The following is a 6,038-nucleotide window of genomic DNA, read 5'->3' on the forward strand; positions in this document are numbered from 1 at the left end:
CGGTTATCGCAGCGTTAGCGATAGGCTTCAGATGAGCATCCCGATGATGTTAGGAACGTCATCCCCCACCAGGCCCGGCACTGGTGGTGGAGGTTGAAGAAGGGTGCGGGCCTCAGGACCGGGCGAATGGAGGAGAAGGGGTGGTGGTGGGTTGAGCTCGGCTGGAGAGCGAAGGACACCATGAATGAAGGTCCTCATCAGCTGGGACTTGGTCGATGATTGGACGTGACGTGGCTTGGTCTGGCGTTGATAGGTCGACGATTGTGGGCGGGTCGCTTCAATTAACGGGTCCCGGTGGAGATAAAAGAGTCTTCCAGTTTGAATTTGGGCCTAGGCTTCATGAGAACATTTTATTTTTCAGTTTTAAATAAGGGTGTCATGTATATATTTTTATTATTTATCTTTAAGTAAATAAAATGGACAAAAGTAATAAAAAAGGGACATTTATAAATATTTGACAAACAGTCCTGGCATTTCTACTGAAAAGTCAAAGTCAGCTAACTTTTCGCCAAACGCATTAATAAACTTCTACTCCACTTATCTGCATCGTGTCATAACGAGAACTGAACTTGAATGTGTGCAACTGAATTTGTTCGTGCGATAGGATTAGTTTAATGATATTTCACTGAAAAATAAATTGGATCTTGCTGTGCGAGATGCCTTCGGGTGACATTTGTTGTGAGCCGATGCTATGCAGTTAAACTGAACTGAACAAGCAGGCAAGATGTAAATAAAGATGCTAGGCTATCCTGAGGAGCACTTAGAGAAGGTGACCAGAAACCAGAAAGAAGATGTAAGAAATGGGGTGTAGCGTTAAACTTGAGCACACTGATGCATAATCCTACAAATCTGAGGGGAAACAAACACGATCTGGAGCTGATCTTTCCTCTGAGTTCTTGTTTTGAGATATTATTGCTTTATTGTGTTTCTTTTGTCCTTATTTTTTACATCAGTGCCCGTTTCTGTTCCAGTAGTTACTCCTTGGCTTCATGTTCCCACACAGCTGTTGAACGCCTCTTTATCAACTTGTTTATTTGTGCAGCACATTTCAGCAACCAGGCACTTCAAAGTGCTTCACACCAGAAAAACATAACGCAGTGACCCGTCGTGGAACGAGTAAACACTGTATTTTACCAAATGCCATCATCAAAATCATCAAGCAGATATATAATACATATGTTGATCAATGTTAAAGTTATTATGAATCAAAGGCGGCTTCAAACAGGAGGGATTTCAGTCTTTTAGGCTCCATGTCATATTTACGCTTTGAGCTTTTCTCTACTCATGATAGAAATATGAAAATGGACAAAAAAAACATCCAAGGTCTTAAGTATAAGAACATAATTTACACGCCATAATTCTCTGTCTTAACCGAAGAACAAGAGAAAAAAAACTTAACAATAGAGTGTTTATGATTGCGATAAAAGTTAGAAACTTGGTCAACTAGGCTCAGCTGAAAAAATATTCACGGCCAATCCTTCTGAAAACTGACAGACTAAATAGTAAACAAATATTCTCCATCTTGCAAACCGAACAAGCAAAATAAAAGAGCAACACTGACATGCAAAACAAAAACAAAACTCGTGAACATAAATAAAGCATAAATCAAAGGTGTGGTTGAAACAGGCGAGGGTGTGAATATGTTTTATTTATGCTCGACAAATTTCTTTTTAGTCTATTTTCAGGCTCCTTCAGATTTGTTCCAGTGAGTTCTTTACTTGTGCAAAAAAAAAAAAAAAAGAGAGAAAAGTTTGAGCCGTGATGATGTGAAAGCTTCCTGCCACGAGAACTCGAGGTTTCCATGTTCAACACTGATCCACGAGGTCAGCGGCAGTTTATCACCGAGAGTTTAGGACGAGCAAACAGGAAGTAGTCAGCCCGAGAAGAAATCTCTGCGCGCGCGCGCGCATGTGTGCGTGGGCGGCCTGAGAAAGTCGCTGTGCGCGCGCGCGCCGGGCGCTGACATCTCCTCCATCTGCTGCCGCTTCAGCACCGACTCCAGTCACACTGACGGAGGAGGAGGCTGCAGGTGAGGAATCCGCTCCGGTTCAAATCGGATTCTGCTCAGGAAATAAACGCGGCGGCGCATAAAAAGCCTAATTAACTCTCCAATTGATTAGCTGCTGTTCCAGGGCGGTCTAGTTACTGAAAAATGTCTCCGTTTCTCTGACTCTCTTCCATTACATCCCTCCTTTTACGCTGAGAATATCATAAAGGTTTTTTTTTAATGTTATATCTTTCAAAAAGTGAGGCATAATTTGTAACATTTTATTTTATTTTTAAGGTCAAAAATGTAAATTACCATCGTGTGCAACCTTATCTGGGAAAGTCTCCTTTATCAACAAAGTACTAATTTAAAGTGTAGAGGTAGCTGCTGAAAAAACAAGGCTGAAAATTAAGAAAAAACTGAACTACATGAAGTGCATAGAGGTTGATACATCATACATATTAATTTTACTGTACTATTTCTGCAATACAGTACTTATTAGCACATCTATTCACTGCTAGTTTAATCTGCAGACAGGGCAGGCCCAAGGCAAAAGCAAACTAAGCAGCTGCTTAGGGCCCCAGGGACACTAAGGGGCCCCCTGGGAGGAGCTGATTTTTTTTTTTTTTTTTTTTGTAATAATTTCTGTCATTATATCAAAAACGCACAATTTCAATATGAAGTGATTTGTTTTTACAATAATATCTATTTGATAATGTATGCAGAAATCATTATTTTATGGATAGAAAAAATAAAAAAATTGTTCCCTGGGCAAGATTGCTCCCGCGGTAAGCGTAGGAACCGCAGGCTTCACCGGTAACATGAGCTGCCATTCAGAGCATCCAAACGTCCGAAGCTCCGGTCAGAAGATAAATAAGCAAAACAATGTCTCAAAAAGGACTTGTCCTTAGGGGAGGGAGAAAAGAGGAAGAATATAAAAAAAGCCAAGATAAAGGTTTGTTTTAGTGAGCCTTGGTAATGTAATGTAATGTAAAAGATTTGTAAAGCTGCTAATAGAAAATTAGCTTGATAGCGACCTGGAGCGGTCCAGTTCAACAGCCAAACATTTTGCTCGGGTCTTTGTGTGAAACTGAGTTTAAACTTTAAATGAGTTGATTCTCATGGTTGGTTCTGTATATTTCTGAGGTATTGTTTTGATAAAGTTTGATAATAATTAAAACTTCTCAATGGTTGACATTGTCTACCAAAATGTTTTTACGTCAGGCTAATTAGCTGCTACATTGATGAGCTGCTCTAAGCTGTAGTTGGGGATTTGTTGTTGGCTGCTGAGCAAAATCATTTTGTGAAAAAAGAGAGAGAGAGAAAAAAAAATGTTACTCAGAAAATGTCCAAAAGTCAAAAAATGTTTAACTTTTGAAATTCAGAAATTTCCACGCTTAATCTCAACATTTCTACGTTTTTTGGTGGAAATTTACTCATCGTTTTCCTATCTACACTGGTCTTAATACGTCGTCATAGAGATATGATGCTGAGCCATTTTAATATATCAAATTTTAGTCTGTAATGTGAGGCTCATATCTGTAGAAAAGTCAGTCTGAGGAATTCTTAATTATTTTTCATTATTAACTTTCTCATCTCACATTTTGAAGGAGGAATTATGTGATCTTGTATATTTAAACAAGATCAATTTACAGTCTATTATCCCCTACTAATTCAGCAAAGTAAGCAAAACATAAAATAAGTGTGAAGGATCAGTTTTTAAAGAAATTAACATAAAAATCTAACTTTCTACAATTTTCAGACTTCTAGGGGAACTTTTAAATTCATTCTGAGAGCCCTGTTAAATAAAAATGGGGATTTGATAAAGTGGTTTGATTTAAAATCTCAAAACCTCCTGAAAACATATGCACAGTCATCACATAACCACAACAGAGGTAACAAAAGATGCTTTCTTTGGTCAAAATCAGGTAATCACCACAATACAGCTTTGCAAAGTCACCCAGGTCTCCACTGGCTTTTAAGATTTCTGTGGTTTGTCGCTCTGGATTATCCTGAAACGGGAATTTGGAAAAAAAGAAATGTTCCTATTTCTATTAAGCTGAACCTTTGAAAAGGAAAAGAAAACAACGACACAAAAACTCCGACGAGCAAAAATCGAAATACAAACGCAACAGGAAGCTGCAGCATCTGGGGACAGAGACGTCACCGGGTTTACATCGCCCAATCAGACGACAGATACCGCCTTAACTACTGAAGGAACACGAAAAATCTGATGACAGGATGTTTGTACATGTATGGCTTCACTTGTGATCGTTGCATAAAATAACAAAAACGTTCAGTTGAACAAACTACGTTTTGAAGAGGACGTATTAACTAACCATATTCTATTAATCTAAGAGCTTTCTCAAATGTTAAAATTATGTAAAAAAAAATAAATAAATAAATAACTCAATTCATACTTAAAGGATAAAATGACATGAAATTGACAGGCATTTAGAGAAGACAGCCGCACAGCATGACCTTAAAAACATTCATGTTGATGATTCAGGGCTAATAGAAAGAGGACAGCATCATCACTTATGTCTTCCTGCTTATTGTTGCGTTGTGATTACATCTGCACCCAGTGTGTATAAATTAGTCCTTCTTGAACAGGATTTAGTGCGCTACAACAAGTGAAGAGGAGTATATTGAATGAGATAGTGACAGGCTTTTCCTCCAGAGGGGACTGCATTGATTTTGAAAGTGCTCCATATTTAACGCTGGCCAGTTGGGGAAGGAACAAAAGTTCATGTGCTGGAGGAGCAAACAAAACAAACACGATTTTAAACTCGTGCAACTTCAGGCGTTAAAAACAGAGAGAGAAAACCTGATTAGTTTGCTCTGACTAGCAGGAAAAGAAAGAAACAATCTCCCTCTGCTGATGCCCGTTTATTCTGGAGAGTTAATTTAATAAGACGCACAGAGGCATAAATGCATTTCTTCTCCTTCACATCTTCTCCTGCTTCTGCATTTCACTACTCCAGGATCAGGCTGCCTCCCTCCTCGGTCGTCTTATCATCAGAGGTTGAATCCGCCATCATAATCAGATTCAGGCTCTCAGCTGTGATAAGCCAGTAGGAGGCCGGCGGTCTCCTCACTGCCTGCGTCACAGTTTGTTCCCCCCCACGTCACACGGCAGATCAAGACGTCTCTGTCAGAGACGAACATTATTCAGCTCCTGTTAGCAGGAGTCGGGCAGAAGTTAAGGACTAAACACAACAGCCCAGCTCCAAATGAAGTGGCTGCTTTTTAATAGAAAATATGAAAAATGTTAGATATTAGGTTATTAAAACTAATGGAGGGACTCGATTGATTTTTTTTTAATTGAGTGAATTGCGGTGCCTGTAATTAATCGCAATCAATTGAAAAATTGATTGCGATATGACAAAACTAGCAATATTTTCTTAAGTTTTCCTGCTGCTAAGTTATTAGAGGAAAAAAAAAGATGAATTCAAGAACAAAAACAATTATTGTTTTTAAGCCCCTAATCATTCGTAACTTCTTGTAAGAATTGTTTGGTTTTTTTTCGGACTGCGGATGCTGGCATTAGAGTTGGGGACGTCTTGGTTTGCTGCGCCACGGTTAGCATTAGATGCTATTTTAGCCTTGATTAGCTCCTTTTACCACAACAGGATAATCCAGCGTCCCAGCAGATGGTTTTTGACACAGAAATGGGCCAAGAGAAGCTACTTTGTCGTCCGTCGTTGTTATTTGTGGATCCTGCTTGTGCGTATTTACGGGTGTACGAGAAACGCGCAACAAAGTGTCCGAAATTTTTTTCTTTTGTAAAGAAAACACGATGAATTGCATCAAAAATCTGAGTGTTTGGGGGCGTGGTGTGGTGGCGCAGGGGGTTAGCACGCCCCACGCTTGGAGGCCTTAGTCCTCGACGGGGACGTCGCGGGTTCGACTCCCGGTCCCGGCGACCTTTGCTGCATGTCCTCGCCCTCTTTCCTGTCTGCCTACTGCCGCAAAAAATACGAGCCACTAGTGGCGCAAAAACTCTTTGGGGAAAAATTATTATTTTTTTTTGACTGTTTAAAATCTACGA

This window comes from Xiphophorus maculatus, chromosome 18, assembly GCF_002775205.1.
Source record: "Xiphophorus maculatus strain JP 163 A chromosome 18, X_maculatus-5.0-male, whole genome shotgun sequence".
Classification (NCBI taxonomy): domain Eukaryota; kingdom Metazoa; phylum Chordata; class Actinopteri; order Cyprinodontiformes; family Poeciliidae; genus Xiphophorus; species Xiphophorus maculatus.